We start from the raw sequence: 17,521 nt of genomic DNA, 5'->3' as shown, positions 1-17,521 counted from the left end.
GTGCCAGGCGGTGTTCTGGGGATATAACAGGCAACAAAGGACAAACTTCTTGGCCTGGAGGCGCTCACATTCCATTGGGGATAGGGTAGGGGACAGAGGACAGTCAAGTAAACAAACGTGTAAGTAGAAGATAATGCCTGGCGAAGACAAGTGCTCTGAAACAAAGCAGTGTGACAACGGGGATGATTTCTATTGGCTGGACAGGAAAAGCCCGTGGAGGAGGTGACAGCTGAGCAGAGACCTGAGGAAGGTGAGGGAGGCCCATGCAGGTGTATGGGGGAAGATCATCTCAGGCGGCGGAACAACAGGTACAAAGGCCCTGGGGCAGGAGTGCGCCTGCTGTGTCTGAGAAACAGCAAAGAGGCCGGCGAGGGAGGGGGCGACAGGGAGAAGAGACACATGAGACTCATTCTCTGGATGGCATTTTCTACATTAGGGCTCTTTATCTTCTGGGGTCCTCGGACTGCCAAGGGGGTGTACAAATGGGTGTCAGGAAACTTATGAATTCCTAAATTGGATGGGAAACCGTGGACTTGGTGCTTATGTGTTTTTTCCCAGGGAGGTGGATTGTGTTTTTCATCCTATTCTCACAAAGGGATAATTGTCCCCACAAAAGTTACAAACCACCACTTCAGAGGAATAGCACCAAAAAGAAATGAGACAGAGATCCAGAGAGAAGGATAGAGATCAAGAGAGACAGGGGACAGAGGCCCAGAGAGAGAAAGACAGAAACCCAGGGAGACGGGAAGACAAAGACCAGAGAAAGGACAGAGACCCAGACAGAGTGTGGCAGACACCCAGAGAGGGAAGTAGAGACCCAGGCGGAGGGGAAAGCTGAGAGAGGGGTCTGGAGGCAGTGCGCCCACCCCCTGCTGGCTCTCTTGGGACTGACTTTATGATTGTCACAAGCAGCGCTACCTCTGCTGCATCCTGCTTCTCCTTCACCTTCCCGTCTAGTAGAAAAACAAAACCACCCAAGCACGGGCAGGGAAGGGGCGAGCCAGGCTGAGCCAGAGCTACAGCATCAGGGGTCAGGGTCAGGGCAGCAGCGGCGCCCCCCTACGGGAGAGGGTGAGTTGGAAAGCTGTGGGCAGAGGATGAGGAAGAGATGACGGCCCTAGTCCCCTCAGGCCCCTGGGAAGGCCCCTTCTCCCATCCAAGGCTCAGCTTCTCCTGCAGGTTTCTCAGTCTCTCCCTGTCTCCCTCTCTCATGCTCTCACTTTCTCTGTCTCTCTTTCTTCCTTTCTCTCTCTCCCTATCTTTGTTCTTTGACCTTCTGGACACAACACTGATCCTCCTCTCTGGCCATCTCCAGGGCTCCCCAGGGAATCTGGAGTCTGGACCCACCTCAGACAGGTCCTTCCCTTTCTGAGCCTCGATCTCCTCACTTGCAGGACAGGTAATGAGCTGGGGGGTCAGGGGAGGAGCAGATAACGAGGAAATGGTTAAACTAGAGGATGCCAGGACTGGGAGCGGGGGCTTGGCTGAGTCCGGGGTCCCCACACCCGCGGGTGCTCCCCGCTGAAGCTCTCAGGCCTGTCCTGCGGGACGCTGGCCCTTTAAGGTAGGCGGAGGGAAGGGGTCTGCAGAGCCTTCAATTACTGCTGTGCAACCCGCCCCCCCCATAGGGGTTTTGGAGCAGAAAATTAATTTAAATCACTTTTTAATTAAAGATGCAAAGCTCTTCAGTCTGTCCCACTCCTGCTCCACCCTCAGCCTGGATTCAGAGTAGGAGACCCAAGGGTCTGGGGTCCCAGTTTCAATTTGAATTTTGGGGGGTTGTGTGCTGAGGTGTCCTTTGCCCTTGCCCTTGCTCAAGCTGATTCTGAAAAGAACAAGTGTGGCCTTATCTGACAGTCCCAGCAGGTGCTGAGTGGAAAGAGGGGTGGGGTGAGGGTGAGGTGCGGAGGGGAGTCCAATGAGGAGGTGTGACTCGGAGAAAGCAAAACAGAGTGGCAGAGAGAGAGGAGGAAAGGAGGAAGAGAGGCGACTGAGCGAGGCGGGGGGGGGGGGGGGGGGGGGGGGCAGGGAGAAAGGAGAGAGGCGCATGAGTAGACTCCAGGGTTGCTTCTGCCATCGCTGCAAGCTCAGAAGGACCCTCTAGCCCTGAAACAAGGAGAGCAAGGCTTGGACTCTTGGGCATAAATCTTTTTAATTAAAGAAAGGAATGAGATGTTGGAAAGGGAAAAATGAGAGTGTCTGGGAGAGAAACTGATGGGGGAGGCAAAGGACTGGAGGGACTCCAGCTTCCTCAGTCTCTCCCCCTAGTCAGCCTGTCTGGATCACACACACACGCACGCACACACACACACACACACACACACACACACACACACGCACATACACGCACACACACACACACACGCACACTCACTCACACCCCTGTCCTGTCTGTCTCTTTCTGAATCCAACCCTCCTCTTCCCTGCTATCTCCCTTAAATGGTCCTTGGATCCTTCCGTTCTCAGGAGAGGGAGCAGGTGGCAGCCAGGTCTGGTACTGGAGTGGGGGTGTCCCATGCTTGCTGATGTTGTGGGTGTCCCCGGCTTTGTGGCTGCATCCGTGCCTCTGTTAGGCAGGTGTTTGGGCCTCTCTGTGCAGGTATCTGGAAGTACCTTCACCGAGTGTGCATGCCTGTGCTGCTCTGGGGTGCATGCCTCTGCGCATGTCAGAGTGGGCACCAGCTTCCAGCCTGGAGGGTCTGGACCCTCTAGCCCCGCCCCACCCCATCCCCATTTTACAGATTGGGAGGCCTTTAGGCCAGAACTGTTGTGAGGCCCTCTATGAGTAAATCTGGGGGGCTCCCAGATCTCCCCAACACAGGTGGGCGACCCCTCAGCAGCCTGGCCAGAGCCCTCAGCCTCTCCTCAGTCTCCCCGCTTGAGCACGGACCGCTAGGGCTGTGACTGTCAGCAGCCACACGCTCCAGGAATCCCCAGCGGCCCCGGGACCTGCTCTCAAAGGCTGTGGGAACAGATTGAGTGAGCAAGGACCTGCTCAGGGCCTCCTGTCTCTTCTCTTGGTCCACCTACCTCTCTGCCTCAGTTTCCCCTCTTTATCAGCAGCTCTGGGGGGGCTTAATCTCTGTCCCTCCTTTCGAACTCCTAGACCTTCTCTGAGACTCTGTGTCTCTGCTTAGACGTGGAAGATAAAGGGGTCCTAAAAGAGAAGCCCTCTGTGTCTGTTTCTGCTGGGGAATGTCGGTCTGTCTGTCTCTCTCACAGGTCTCTCCCTCTATCTGTCCCTCTGTCTGGGTGATCTCTCTGCCTCTGTTTCTGTCCCTGTGTCTCTGCCTCTCTCTCGCCCTCCTCCTTGTTCTCAATTTATCTCCCTCTGGCTTTCTCTCTCCGTCTCTCCTTCTCCGGGGCCTCTGTCTCCCTCTTCTCTCTTTCCCTCCATCTCTCGGACTCTGCCCCTGCCCCTGGGCTTCTCTCTCCCAGGTTCCGCCCTGTACTCCCCACCCCACTGCTCAAGCCCCTCGTAAATACATTGCCCTGAACCCCCAATTCCTCCCCCACCTGGCCTGGCTCCAGGAGAAGGAAAGGTTTGTCTTGGTGGGTCCCCCCCACCCCTGCGCCCGCCCCTCCGCCTGCCAGCCGGGCCATCCATCACTGAAGCTGGTGACTCAGGCGGCTCATTTGTCACTCGCCCTGACAAACGCCTGCCGCCTCCCTTCCCCTCCCGCCCCACCAAGCAATCATACCATTAGCCAGGGCTCGGCCACCGCCACCGCCACCGCCACCGCCACCGGGGGACCGGGCCTGACCCAGGGTGGGGGAGGAGCACAGGGGTGCGACTCTCCCACCCCAAGACTCCCCCTGACCTCCCTGCCTCTTTCTTTTTTCTTTGTTCCTGTGTTTCCCTTGCCCCTTCGGTCCCTTTGTCTGAATCTGCTTTCTTCTGTCAGCTTCTCTGTGTGTCTCTGTGTCTCATCTCCGGGTCCCCCCTCTTCCTCCTCTTCTTTCTCTGTCCCCAACTCTGTCTCTCTCTTTGTTTCTCTCTCTCCTTGACTGTCTCTCTTGGTCACTGTGTCTCTATAATTCTTATGTCTTTGTCCCTCTGTGTCTTTCTGCCTCTGCTTCTCTCAGTCTCTCCCTCTCTCTGCCTCGCCCCCACCTTGCCCTGCTGTGGTCTGTCTGTCTGACCCCATCCATGCCTCTTCAGTGTCTGTTTTTCTCTGAGCACATCCCTAGACGGCTGCCTCCCTTTGTGGCTTTGGGTGCTGGTGAAGGGTGACAGGATTGCTTCTGACCTCTGCCACCATCTCTGGCTCTCCGTCTTCCATCTCCCTTGGTGCTGCGTTTCTAAGTCTGGGTTTCCTCCCTCTGTATCTACTCCTGTGCGTCCTTCTGTCTTTCTCTCCATCTCTGCGGCCTCCCTGGCCACATGTTTTGTTCTGTGGCCCTCTGCTCCTTCCATCTCTCCTTCCCTCCTCTTTTTGGGCCTCTTCCCCCTCCAGCCCTGTGGTCCCTCCTCTACTGACCCCACCTGCCCCTTTCGATCCTTCATCCTTGACATTTCTTTCCCTCCACCTCACAAGGCGGGAATTGCAGCGAGAGGGCAGGGAACAGGAGGTGGGCAGTGGGGGAGGAGAAGGCTTGTAGGTACCTCGGGAGGCACTGAGGACCGAGCCCCTCTCAGGCCTGGGGAGCCCATCCCTTCTTTCCTCCAGCCTTGTGTGCTGGGAAGTCCTCCCTAGAGTCTGACTTCAGTCCTCAGAGGGACAGCAGGATGTGGAGGAGGTGCCAGGAACCAGCCCTTCCCAGTTCCCAGGAGAGAGCACCTTCATGCTGGGAGGTGCTGAGAGGGGAGCTGGAGGCACCGGGCCAGGACAGAGGGAGACGCAGGCACAGCTGGTGCCTCCCCTGCTGGTGCTCACAACTGAAGGAGGGAGGTAGTGAGCCCCCAGTCCTGGGAGGTAGCCTTAGCACAGGCTGTCGCAGCCCCATTCATACCCCTTATGACACAACAGCAGCTCTCACACCAGCACCAGCACCTGCCACCCTGTGTTGAACATGCTCTCTGGCCAAGGCGGGAAGGGCTGGGAGTCTACATCCCTGGAAGGAGCCCTGGAGCCCTGGGCCATCATCAGACAGGAGTTAGTGGATGAATACCCTAATGTTCTCACCCTTGGGTTGGGCAACTCGAAGTGAGTCCTACAGAGTCCCTGAGAGGTCCCTGGCAGGACAGAGATCCTGTTGCCCACAGGGTAACCTGCTCATCAACATGCCCCTGAGGCTGGCCGGTTAGCTGACTTGGGAGAGCACGGTGCTGGTAACATGCCCTTGGATGGCTTCCTTCCCTTCCCTGTCTCCTCTCCAGTATCTCCTGGGGTCACCTCCCAAATAAGCCACTTGCCTCCACCGGCTTCTGTGCAGTGCAACCTGAGACAGTGGCCAGGCCGGGATGTGGTGGATGGAGAGGCAGAGAGGAGGCAAGGGGAAAAGAGCTTCCTCTTCTGCTGGTTAGTTTTATGCATCCACTTGGAGAGGCTATGGTGCCCAGATATTTGATCAAACACCAGCCTCGATGTTGCTGTGAAGGTATTTTAAAGATGAGATTAAAACTGAAGTCAGTTGACTTTGCATCAAGCAGATTGTATGGGCAGGCCTTATCCAATCAGTTGAAGGCCCTAAGAGAAAAAGACAGGTCCTCCAAGGAAGAAGTGGAGCTGCATAACTGGTTTCAACCAGTGTCCCTTCTTTGCACTAGCATGTTGTTGAGCATGCACAGAGGAGAAAGGTTGTGACCTTGAGCACTACAGGAACAAAATTCCCCACCAGCAGAACCAAAGCCTGGAAACTTAACAGCTGGAGCCAATTCCGAAGTGAGGGATCTTACAATGCAGAAGATCGGGTGCACGGACCAATCAAACTCTGACAACTTGCAACTTCCTTGCTCTCTGACCCCTTAAAATATGCCCAGACTCTAGATTGGGGAGACAGATTTGAGCCTTGCCTCCTGTCTTCTTGCTGGTGGACCTTGCAATAAAGTTTTTCCTTTTCTCAAAAACCAGTGCCATAGTATTGTCTTCTATGAGCATTGGGCAGTAAGCCCTTCTCCGTGACGGGAGGATCTCTACTCCCAGACGGCCTTCGGACTTGGGCCGCAGCATCAACTCTTCCCTGAGTCTCCAGTCTGCCAGCCTGCCCTGCAGGACTTGGACTTAATGGCTCCCACAGTCATGTGAGCCAATTCCTTAAAATAAATGTCTCTCTCTAAATATCTTTACACGTCCTACCAGTTCTGTTTCTCTGGAGAACCCTGACTAACACAGTTCCCACTCTTAAAGTGCTGTGGGCATTGAGCCATGGGAAAGAAACAAAAGGAGCCTAAGAGTTCAAGACTGACGAATGGATAAACAAAATGCGGTCTGTCCACACAGTGGGATATTATCAGCCATAAAAGAGAATGAAGCACCAATACAGGCCACAGCATGGATGAAACTTTAAAACATGATGCTGAGTGCAAAAAGACAGACACAAAAGGCCACTTATTGTATGATTCCATTTATATGAAATGTCCAGAATAGGCAAATCCATAGCAACAGAAAGCAGATTAGTGGTTGCCAGGGGCTGGGGAGTGACTGCTAATGGCCGTAGCGTTTCCTTCTGGGGTGATGGAAAAGACCTGGAACAAGTTAGAGGTGCTGGTTGCACATTGTGAATGTACTAAACGCCACTGAACTGTACACTTTAAAATGGTTAAAATAGGCAACTTTACGTTATGTGTATTTTTACCACAATTTTAAAAAGAAGATTTCAAGACACAGTGACACATAAGAACTAAGAGGCAAGAGGCAGTGGTGAATCAGCTCCAAAGATTCTGTGGTAGTTTCCTATGGCTGCTGTAGCAAATTAGCCCAAACTTAGTGTTAAACTAAGCACAAATTTATTCTCTCACAGTTCTGGAAGCCAAAAGTTCGAAGACAGTCTCACTGGGTCAAAATCAGTCTGTCAGCAGGGTCACGCTCCCTCTGGAGGCTCTAGGAGACCATCTTTGCCTCCTCCAGTGTCTGGTGGCCATTGGCATTCCTTGGCTTGTGGCAGCATCACTCCAGTCTTCAAGGTCAGCATCTTGAAGTCTCTCCCTGCCCCGTAATCACACCACCTCCTCCTCTGTGTGTAGTCAAATCTCCCTCTGCCTCCCTCTTGTAAGGATGTGTGTGATAGCATTTAGGGCCAGTTTAGATAATTCAGGATAATCTCCACACCTCAAAATCCTCAAAATAATCATATCCGCAAAATCTTTTTTTGTTGTATAAGGTAACACATTCCCAGGTTCTGGGGATTAGGACATGGACATATTTTGGGGAGCTATTATTCAGCCTGTCACAAATGGCCACCACCACTTCTCTCCCTCCCTCCACGCACATCCTCTCCCCATCAAGATTCCCCTCTCCCTGAATCTTTTGACTTGCTTTGACCAACAGAATATGGTAGAAGTGACCTCAGGCTTTGCAGTTTCCACTGTGGCTCTCTTGGAACCCAGCCCCCTGCTGTGAAGAAGTTGGTCTGGTCTTCTGAATGAAGGGGGGCCATGTGGAGAACTGAAGTGCCCCAGTCCACAGACAGCACCCACTGCCAGCCACGAGTGTGGGCATCTTGCATGTTCCAGCCCCAGCCAAGCTCCAAGTGAATGCAGCCACATGAGAGGGCTCAGCCAACACTGCATGGAGCAGAACTGCTCTGTCAATGCAAAGCATCGTGAGAAATAATACACCATTGTTTTAAACCACCAAGTTTTGGGGGGTGGTTTGTTACTCGGCAATAAATAACTGATACACACACTCTCAGAAACACACAGACACACACGCACACGGATGGGGACAGATATTTGGAAACAGATAAAGAGAGAGGGAGTAAAGCTACAGATTGAGAAAGCAAATGAGAAAGGGTGGAGGGGGGGTAGAATTGGGGAAATGGAGGAAACAGGGTCAACAAGAGACACAGAGACCTTTGGAAACACAGAGGGAGAGACAACATTGCAGAGACAAGATGCAAAGAAAGAGAGATGGAAATTGTCAAGAAAGACATAGCTCCGTCAACAGCTGCAGCTCGGCTTTCAGTCAATAGCCAGCATCAACTGCCAGCCGTGGCAGTGAGCTGTCTTTCACATCCAGCCCAGCCGAGCCTTCAGATCACCGTCGCCTCAGCTGACATCTGACTGCAAACATGACAGACCGCAAGCAAAGACTGCCAGAGTCAATCCATGGAGCCTAACTGAATGAAGTCCACCTACAAAACCATGAGAAATAATGACAAATTGTTATTTAAAGCCACTACGTTTTGTGGTGGTTTGTTATGTAGCCATGGATAACAAAGAAAAGGGAATGAGTCAAGAAATTTAAAGAATCTTGGGCACAGTGACAATGCTTGGAGTGTCAGAGAAAGCTGAGTGAGGAAATTGTGAGGGGATCTTAGGCTGAAGATTTATTTGAAGAAAACAGGATAAGGATATGAGGTACTGTTTGGAAAGACGAGGCTGAGGAAATGTGGGTTTCAGAGTTTGGGATGGTTAGAGGATCAGGACTGGATTGGACAAAGCAATTGATGGATATCCAGGGGACGTTTCTAAGACCTGAGGAAACAGAAGGCACGGGTGGTGGAGAAAAAGACCCAAGCCCTGACTTCTTGGCCATTCTATTAGGCTATTATGTGTCACAGGCAGACAGCTGGCCAGCAAGCATTAATTCTCCCCTTGCATAGCAGAGTGTCCCTGCGAAGCGGCTGCCAGAGACTATGTTCCCAGACCCTTGTGTCTAGTTTGGGTCATGTGACTCAGTTCTGACCAATGTCGTGTGAGCCTAAGTTATGTGTTCCTTCAAACTGATGTGGGTAAAAAGTGGATATGCCTTTTCCACCACTTTAGCCCCCATTTGTTGGCAGAATGGAGAATATTCCAAGGACTTAGCGGAGGGAGAGCCACACGGGAAGCTGTCTGACTGTAGCACAAATCCAAAGTACACTTTGATTATGTTAAGCCATTGAGGTCATGGAGTTCATCTAGTATCAAAACTGGCATTATCTTAACTAATGTAGATGAGGATAAGGGTGAGGGTGAGGATGAGACGATGCCGATGAAGATCACATTGGGAACAATGGTGGGGGTGGTGATGATGACAACAGTGATGAAGGTGATGATGGTGGGGGTGGTGATGACAACAGTGACGAAGGTGATGGTGGGGGTGGTGATGACGACGGTGATGAAGGTGATGATGGTGGGGGTGGTGATGACAACAGTGATGAAGGTGATGATGGTGGGGGTGGTGATGATGGTGATGAAGGTGATGATGGTGGGGGTGGTGATGACGACGGTGACGAAGGTGATGATGGTGGGGGTGGTGATGACGACGGTGATGAAGGTGATGATGGTGGGGGTGGTGATGACGACAGTGATGAAGGTGATGATGGTGGGGGTGGTGATGACGACAGTGACGAAGGTGATGATGGTGGGGGTGGTGATGACGACAGTGATGAAGGTGATGATGGTGGGGGTGGTGATGACGGTGATGAAGGTGATGATGGTGGGGGTGGCGATGACGACAGTGATGAAGGTGATGATGGGGGTGGTGATGACGGTGATGAAGGTGATGATGGTGGGGGTGGTGATGACAGTGACGAAGGTGATGATGGTGGGGGTGGTGATGACGGTGATGTAGGTGATGATGGTGGGGGTGGTGATGACGGTGATGAAGGTGATGATGGTGGGGGTGGTGATGACGGTGATGAAGGTGATGATGGTGGGGGTGGTGATGACAACAGTGATGAAGGTGATGATGGTGGGGGTGGTGATGACGACAGTGACGAAGGTGATGATGGTGGGGGTGGTGATGACGGTGATGAAGGTGATGATGGTGGGGGTGGTGATGACGACAGTGACGAAGGTGATGATGGTGGGGGTGGTGATGATGACGGTGATGAAGGTGATGATGGTGGGGCTGGTGATGACGACAGTGACGAAGGTGATGATGGTGGGGGTGGTGATGACGACAGTGATGAAGGTGATGATGGTGGGGGTGGTGATGACGATGGTGATGATGGTGATGATGGTGGGGGTGGTGATGACGATGGTGATGATGGTGATGATGGTGGGGGTGGTGATGGGTGATGACGGTGATGATGGTGGGGCTGGTGATGACGGTGATGAAGGTGATGATGGTGGGGGTGGTGATGACGATGGTGATGATGGTGATGATGGTGGGGGTGGTGATGACGGTGATGAAGGTGATGATGGTGGGGGTGGTGATGACGACAGTGATGAAGGTGGTGATGGTGGGGTGGAGATGATGATGACAGGTAAACTTCATTGAGCTCCGTGTGGAGGGTTTTAGGTGGATCATCTCACTTAATCGTCACCACACACCTAGGAGGGGAGGGAAGTCCTTTGGTTATCCTCACTTTACCAATGAGAAAACTGTGGCTCAGAGAGAGGAGTGGACATTTGCTGAGGACAACAGTTGGCTTCCAATGTTTGTGGAATTCACAGCTGTGTGAGTCTCAGGAAATTGTTGGATTCCAAATCTCACTGAAGAAGCCAAAAAGGTCAAATGCTTGCTCTTCTAGACCATGAGCACATGACTCTAGTTTGGCCAACCAGATATTCTAACTGGGGACCTTGATTTTGGAACAGTCCTGATGCAAAGAGTCTGGGGCTCTTTGGCATAAATTTCAGTGGTAATTTCATCCGGTATTCCTAATCTGACTGGTTAGAGCTGCTGAGAATCAGCTGTGTGCTTCCTCAAATCTTTCTGCAGAAGAGGCTGTTAATTGTTCCTCCACATCCATTCTTCCACTTTTCCTTAAAAATCCTCTATGAGTTTTAGCATGATGACTCAGAAAAAAACCCTACATTTTTCAGCTCTTCTTGCAGCTAAATGCGGCCACGTGACTCAGGTGTGGTCAGTGAGGTGTGGAAGGAAGTGCTGTGTGGAACCCATGGGTCAAAGTCTTAAAGAGAAGGTTGGACCCTGGGCCTCCCCCTTCCTATGTCTCCCTTCATCCGTCCTCCTGGTTGGAAGGACACTATGGAGGTGAGCCACCTTGGACTAAACAGATGAGGGTCATACTCCAGTCATGTCAGAGGAACAAGATAGAAGAGAACTAGATTTTTGATTGCCCTCATGAAATAGGTTGCTGTTCCAGACCTGGACTGTTACACAAGAGAGAAATAAACCCTTATTTTATTGAGGCCACTGTTATATCAGAATACTTTTATTCACATCCAAACCCATATCTAACTACTGTTAATAAAAATATTAACAGAAAGTTCTTACAAGGGCTTAATATATGTTAAGCACCGTTCAAATCACTTCTCATACACTTCCTTACTTAATCAGTTATCATCACCATTTTACAGATGAAGAAACTGAGGTTAAGTAACTAGCCCAAGATGGCACAGCTAATGAGTGGTGGAGCTGGGATTTGAACCTGGGTGGTCTGACTCCAGGACCAACAACTTGGAGTATTTTAAGTCAGTGACCAATTTGAAAGTCTAATAAATGCTATAGGCCCTCTCCTTGGGAAAATGCACCTGTGTATGCAGTTTACACACATGTTCAGGGAGTTCCCGAAACTTGCCCACTGATCTTTTTGGTGTCTGTGGACTCTGGCTTAAGAATCCCCATCTAGTCAATCCCCTCAGCATCTGTCAGGGTTCTTGGGCACACACAGCAGATGCTGATTCTGACTGATTCTACAGAAGCAGAGTGTATCGGTCAGCTTAGGCTGGGTTGCACTGCAGTAACAAATAGCCCTTAAATCTCAGTCGAATAAAATAAAGGTTCATATCTTGATCAAACTGCAAGCCCACTGCAAGTTGCCTGCATGTCACCTTCACTCCAGGACTCCAGGATGTTACAGCAAGTCACTATCTACAACATTATGGGTCACTGTGGCTGCGGGAAGTGACATGGAAAATCATGAGCTTTCAAAGCTTCTACCCAGAAGGGTCACACATCACTTCTACCCTCTTTCCTTGGCTGAAGCAAGTTGCATGGTCATTGCTGAATTCGAAAGGGCAGAAATGGGGAAGGAAAATAGAATTTAGTGAACAGTAATATAATTTGCCAGATGGGGTTTATTAAAAAAGAGATGAATGGCTTACAAAAGCATTTGGTGGCCTGGAGAACTGAGCAGGAGGCTAAGTTTCCAGAAAGAGAGCTCCACAACCAAACCCAGAACTGAACAAGTTTCTGGCAAGGAAACTGCCTCCACAGCCACTGATCAATGTCCGTCTTAGGTGCCCCCATTTGCATTGCTGCCAGGCAATATCACTTTATGTCTTCCTTCTTGCAACCATTGTTCCCTCCCAAGGTCAGACGGTTCCTCTCACACCATTCTCCCCAGTGATATGGATCCAATACAGAGACTCTTCTGCAAGGGACTACTTGAGTGGAGTCAAAGTAACGTGCCTGTGCCCTGGATGCAACGAAGGCTGGGAGAGGGAATTCCATGGGTTCTCTCTGGAGGATCTGGGACTCTCAAAGCTGGAAATTCTCCCAAACATAGTGAGTGTATTTAAAATGTAGCCAGAAATAGGAGAAATATCCATCATGTGCTCATGTTATGCATGAAAAACTGAGGTCCAGGGAGAACTGAGTTGGGACTAGAACCCTTCAATAAGTGTCTGTATTAGTTTTCTATTGCTGCTGTGACAATTTCCCACAATCTTAGAGGCTTAATACCTCATGTTTATTCTCTTACAGTTCCAGAGATTGGAAGTCTAAAAAGCAAGGTGTCAGCAGGGCTGCATCTCTTCTGTAGGTTTTGGGGGGAATCCGTTTCTTTGCCTTTTCCAGCTTCTAGAAGCCATCTGTGTTCCTTCCTCATGTCACTCCCATCTCTTGCTCCCATCACCACACTCACTGTAGTCCAACCTCCTTCCACCTTCGTTTTATAAGGACCTCATGATTACATTTAAGGGCTACCTGGATAATCCAACATAATCTCCCCACCCCAAAATCCTTAACTCCTTCACATCGACAAAGTCTTTTTTTTGGTCATTTAAGGTAACATACACAGGTTTCAAGGACTACAGTGGGGACATCTTGGGGGGCCATTATTCAGCCTCTCGCTGTCTCCCATCAGTGGTTTAAAGAACTGTATCCAAGGCTTCTCTCTACTGTGGATTTCTGCAGAGCTCAGCCAATGAAGGCACCACAGGCAGGGTGGAGAGTGGGGTCAGGGAGTTTGTCCCCCAGCTCCTGTTGTATCCGGCCAGCATGGGTTGGCTGCACCCCTGTACTGAAGCCACATACAGCCCTGTTCTGCAGGTTCTGGAAGCCACTCCCTTCCCTTGCCCCTTCCCCACCTTTGCCAGCCCCAGGTGCTGCGCCATCTCTTGTTCATGTCCTTACACCCTCGCACACCTTTGTTAACACCCCCGTCTTAAACCCTCCTCAGTGCCCCAGTTTAGTGCCATCTGTGTCTGGCTCTGTCCTGCTAAAGAGTCTTTCCCCTCTCATGTCCCAATCTGACCACCACCCCCTCACCCTGTTCAGCATCTGTGTCCCCCACTGCGCTGTAAACCCTCTGGTGATAGCAGGTGAGAGCAGGGTCCAGGGACATTTTGGTCACTGTGCTGTTCCCACTCTAGTGCCAGACACAGAGCAGGCACCCAATGGATAAAGTGAATTAAAGAATTCCAGGGACTTGAGCGACAGGAAAGAATAGCTTCCTCCTCCATCTTCTCCCTTGGTGTGTTGGGTGATTTAGCAAATGAACTCAGGGAGCAGGGCACATTCCTGGGGATTCTGCATTTTTCTGTCATTTTGAGGCTGTTTGTTCTAGTATGTCCATTGTGGGGGGTGTGCGGGGGGGGGGAGAATATGGAAGTGAGCAATCTGGCTGGGAATATCTGGGAAGCATATTTATAGTTACACCATTTACTGAGCTCTTACCCTGTGCCAGGTATTATTCTAATATATATTAATCTTGTCCTCACTGCAACCCTGTGAAATGGGTACTATTAGCATCATTAATGTACCCATTTTCCAGATGAAGAAACTGAAGCACAGAGGAAGTTAAGTCAACATGCTATGCTACCTCCACGACAATTAATTTACTCCTAAGCAGACCTCATGGTCTTTGCGTCCAGGTGAGAATCATGACATTTGGGACAGGGTGAAGGGAAATTTGTGCTGTTCCTCGTCTTCTCCAAGTCCCAAGCTCTCCATATGTCCTCTTTGAGGCTGAGACCTCACTCGTCTCCCTACCCTTGGACTCACATTCTTCCCTGCCTCCACACCTGCTCTCCTTTGCACCTGTTAAGATGGAGGTGTCCCTTGTCCCATTCTGCATCCTGGGCCCCTATCCTCTCCCATCTCTGCTGTTGCTTGCTGTGAGACTTTAGGTAAGTTGCTTCACCTCGCTAAGCCTCAGTTTCCTTTTCTGTAGAATGGGGGTGATTCACAGAACTGGAGGTGGATTTAAGGAGACTGCATAGCTCAGTGCCTGGCATGGGAGTTCTCCATCCCTGCCAGCTCTGGCTGGCACTGTTCTCATGACTTCAGCCCCTCAGTTGCTCTCTTAGCCCCTGTGGTCAATGCCCTACTGCTCTACGGTTCCTCCTTGGGGGAAAAGCCCCCTCATGCCCTCCATCTTCCTCCAGCAACCTCCTCCTCTCTCCTTCATGGTAAGGTTCTTCAAAGAGTGGCCTGCGAGCTCTGATCAAGTTCCCCACTTCCCTTCCCGCCTCACTCCAGATCAGCCTGGTTTCTGCCCCCGCACCCTCAGTCAAACTGCTCTCATCAAGGCCGAAATCCAAAGGTGCTTCCTCGTCCTTGTCTCTCTCGACCACTCCACAGCCTTTGGCCCTGTTGACAACACCCTCATTCTGGAAACTGTTCTCTGGCTTTCAAGTGCCCCAGTCTCCTGGTTTCCTTCTACCTCTCTGGCTTCTCCTTCTCCATCTACAGTTCTCCTATCTTCTATGTGCCCTTTAAGTGTTGGGGCACCTCAATCCACCATTTATGTCCTCTCCTGACACCACACACTCCCCAGGCAGCCCCATGCCCTCCAGTGGCTTGGTGGCATCTCATGGCTGACAAATCTCTAAGTCTAGCCCTCTCTCCTGAGCCCCAGGTGTCCCCCGCATGTCACCCCTCCCTGACATCTCCTCAGAATGTAACACAGGCATCCCACCCTCAGCATGGTCCCACCTGAATCCAGCATCTTCTCTGAACATGTTCTTCCACTTATCCCACCTTGGTTCCCTGAGCCTGGGAGAGATCTCACTCTCTGTGCTGGAAATTCTCCGCACTGCAGACCCCTTCCTCAGATCCACTCTCCACCCTTCCTCCTGCTGCTGTGTGCCTGAGACTGACCTGTATGCACTGCACCTGCACTGCACCCACTGCCTCTCGTGACCTGTGGCTTCAGGTTGGGTTCAGACAGTGGGAGCTGGCAGGAGGAGGCTGCTGGGTGGGAGGAGCGCGAGGTTGGGGTGTTCACTCTCCAGGCCCCCTTCTCTCTTGGGCGTGGATTGGTGACGCCTGTGCTCTTCTCCTACACTGTGGTCACACCCATGAGTTTCCAGCCTCAGGTAACTCTCCGCTCACCCCTTCAAGCCCAGGGGTGGGAACTGCTCCCTCTGCTGCTAACCCTGGGCTACTGCACCTCTCCTCGTCTGTTTTCCTTAACCCTGCTCACTTTTTAATAGTCTTATCACTAAACTCTCCCTGGCTACAACTTTGAATGCACCACCTCTTTTTTGCCAGAATGCTCTCCCTGAACCCCCTCACCCAGCCCGATCCTCTCTCTCTTAATCACCCCCTGCTCACCATCCCTCCCCTACCACCCTACTCCAGCCCCCTTCTTCCGCTGCCTGGGTTCCTGCTCCAGCCTCTTCCCTGGTCTCCCAGCCTCTAGTATCACAGGTGCCCGGGAAGAACATTTGAAAATATAAATCAGACAATATCAATCACCTGCCCCCCACCTTCATTTAAATTCCTTCCAAAGCTGCCCTTTACTCTTAAGATGAATTCCAAGCTCCTTAGCAGGGTCTTGTAATTAGTCCTCTTAAGTTCTCTCCACTCCTCACCCCGCATGCACCCCATACTCCGTTCATGCTAATCACTTGCAGGATTGTGAAGAAGCCATTATCTCACAAGTCTGCACACCTTTACATAGGCTGTGCCCTTTATCCAGAAACACACACACACACACACACACACACACACAGAGACACACACAGAGACACACACAGACACAAACACACACAGACACACACACACACACACACAGAGACACAGACACACAGACACACACACACAGAGACACACACAGACACAAACACACACAGACACACAGATAGACAAACACACACACACACACACACCTCCCCCTATTTCAGGATTCTGAGAAAATTATTTGCTTTATTTAGGAAACCTCCTTAGTCCCTGCTCTCCAGCTCAGGCAAATTAGGGTCCTTCTCTTTTGCCCTCTAAGGATACTGTATGAAGAGAAATAGTTGTGGCTGTTGGATGGGGGTATGGCTAGTGGACTCCCATGGACCTTGTGTGGCTGGTGGATGTGGGTATATTCTGCAGAGGACTGGGGGCGTGCAAAAACCCAGACTGCCTGGTCTATTTCACAGTTGCCTAAATCTCAGTCAGAGACCTCATTAGCCCCCTTCTGAATCCCAACTTCCCACGGGAAGATTGTTTTTCAGGCAGAATTTCAAAGTTTTATGGCAACTTTTACAGAAATCACAGAAAAGACAGCGACTGGTGCTGATGAGCTAGAGAAGGGGAGAGGGCAATGGGTCTGGGATGTTGGGGCTGATGCACAACAGGATGGTAGAATGCTAAAAACCTGTGGGAAGCAGGAGGTTATGGGGATGGCAGGGCCATCCTAGGGTCCCAAGGAGTGGGTAGCACTTCCCATACCCCAAGTGTGTCCTTTAGGCAGAAAACATCAATAGTAAGAAAATACAGAGGGCCTACCATCAGTTGGGTGGCCTCCAAAATTAAAAATGCCCACCCAGACCCCCTGACTAGTCCCACCCTCCCTCCCACCCCCGTACTAACCCCCACCCCCCATCAGGCAGAGATGTGGCAGCATTTGCTGGCTTGTAGCATTGGTCCTCTGGGACCCTCGGTCTCCTCTTCGAGGGTCTTGCCCAGATTGGCTGGCACTGAGGGCAAATGAACCTTCTGGATTGTCAGGGGAGATCAGCTGGACTCCCTTTGATTCCCGGCCTCCTCTCTAAAGCCGATTCTCATTTCTCATGGCCGAAGGAGACTGCTGCCCTCTCGAAAGGAAAGTCTGTCACCCCACCTTCCCCAAGACATGCACCCTCCCATGTCCCCCCTCCCCCAAACACACTATATACACACACAGGCCCCTCCCTCCGAGGCGTGTCTGGGCTCTCAGAGGTAGTGGAGGGTGAGTGGAGGCGCTGGAATGTGAGAAGTTGCGGTTCACAATGTGCCTCCTCCAGCTGAGCCTTGGGACTGAGACCCCAAACCTCTGCTCTCCCTTCTCCAAGCCTCGAGAATGTGTCCTCCCAGGAGCCTGAGTG

Source organism: Cynocephalus volans, chromosome 10 (assembly GCF_027409185.1).
Source record: "Cynocephalus volans isolate mCynVol1 chromosome 10, mCynVol1.pri, whole genome shotgun sequence".
Lineage (NCBI taxonomy): Eukaryota > Metazoa > Chordata > Mammalia > Dermoptera > Cynocephalidae > Cynocephalus > Cynocephalus volans.
Note: the sequence above shows the minus strand (reverse complement) of the source record.